At 42.4% G+C, this 1,701-nt stretch overlaps 1 pseudogene; it reads left to right on the forward strand.

Moving 5' to 3' along the window:
- The first annotated feature begins 371 nt into the window (after nucleotides 1-371).
- On the forward strand, nucleotides 372-810 carry LOC105742743 (annotated as a pseudogene).
- The last annotated feature ends 891 nt before the right edge of the window (nucleotides 811-1,701 follow it).

Consider the following 1,701-nt stretch of genomic DNA (forward strand, 5'->3'; position numbering starts at 1 on the left):
GAAGTTGGAGAAAAGGCTAAAAGATTATTGTGTGTCTATTCATTAACCTTCAAGAGCATTTGTATAGCAATCCCAAAGACATTCATGAAGAAGATAACTATTTGGCTTACTTTTGATTAGGTCCAAACTCTGTAAGTTGGATGTTAATTTGTAGAAAATTGAAGTTAGAAGTGTATTCAAGTACCTACAATATTTGAACTGGCATTAAATATGAAAAGGTCCTTTAAAGACTTCTCCTGATACAGCTTCTCTAACAACAGTGGGACACCCACCTCTGACAAAACAAAACAAAGAAGGGGAATATAAATAAAGGACCATTTTGTACTGGGAAAAAAATGTATGTTTATACAAAATAGTTAGGATGGGCTGACATGCCCTCCAGACTAAGGAAGACCTGGAAGCTTCAGGGCCACGTGAGCCACGGCCATGGCCGCATTGGCAAGCACCAGAAGCACCCTGGAGGCTGGGGTAATGCTGGTGGCATGCATCATCATAGGGCCAACTTCGACAAATATCACCCAGGTTACTTTGGGAAGGTTGGTATGAGGTCACTTAAAGAGAAACCAGAGCTTCTGCCCAACTGTCAACCTTGATAAATTGTGGACGTTGGTCAGTGAGCAGACACGAGTAAATGCTGCCAAAAACAAGACTGGAGTAGCTCCCATCATTGATATAGTGCGATCAGGCTAATACAAAGTTCTTGGGAAGGGAAAGCTCCCAAAGCAGCCTGTCATTGTGAAAGCAAAATTCTTCAGTAGAAGAGCTGAGGAGAAGATTATGGGTGTTTGGGGCCTGTGTCCAGTAGCTTAAAGCTACTGGACAGGGGGCTCATTAAAATGCTAACAAATGGTCTTCATGTTTTGGTCTGAGTATAGATTCTTTATCATGTCTACATCTCTTACCTCTATGTTGGGAACCCATCTGACAAGTTCCAAGAATCATTAGGGGCACTGGCCCTTAAAGTATATCCAAGAGATAACACAAATGGAATCTTTTCATTTGGTGGGAGTAATTGCTGGTGATGGTTAAAATACATACCAAAAGGCCTGTTGGCATTGTTCTGGATTTTATAGCAAGTAGGAGAATGTACCCATAACAGTTCTGTAGGGCTAGAAAGGGAAAATTTAGTCATCTTGGACTGAACCATCTCATTACAATCAGAATAGGCCAAGTTGAGGCCTTTGACACATAGCCCCCTAAAGTGAAATTTAAACCTCTGCAGGTTTTATAGCTCTTTCTGAAATTTTGAACTTGTTTTGACCCATAGCAGTCTGGTATCCTGAACAAAGAAACAGCCAAGGTGTCACATAATGGGTTTCAGATGGAGGGTGGGTGGAACCATGACTTTTGAGACAAACCTATTGTAAGAGCTTTTACCTTTTAAAAGGAGGTTGATCCTTGGGTATAGGATAGAGAATTGAATTGGCTTGGGTCAGAGTAGAGCCACAAGAAAGGAAAACTATGCAGTTGGGAAGTCTGGACCCTTCTGGTTTGCCTCTTTATAATGGTCTAATGAAAGGTTAAAAAAGGGGGGGGGCATTCCACTGAGATTTGTGTTACACAGCACCCGGGCTTGAACCCAGTGCCTTGACATGCTGCTTCTGCAGTCCCTGGTCTTAGTAAATTCCAAGGCTGGGCTTTGCTTGTGATCCTCCTACTTCAGACTTGAGTGCTGCTGTGTAAATAGGCCTCAGCACCTCC

This window comes from Octodon degus, unplaced genomic scaffold (genome assembly GCF_000260255.1).
Source record: "Octodon degus isolate 3935 unplaced genomic scaffold, OctDeg1.0 scaffold00070, whole genome shotgun sequence".
In the NCBI taxonomy this organism is placed as follows: Eukaryota; Metazoa; Chordata; class Mammalia; order Rodentia; family Octodontidae; genus Octodon; species Octodon degus.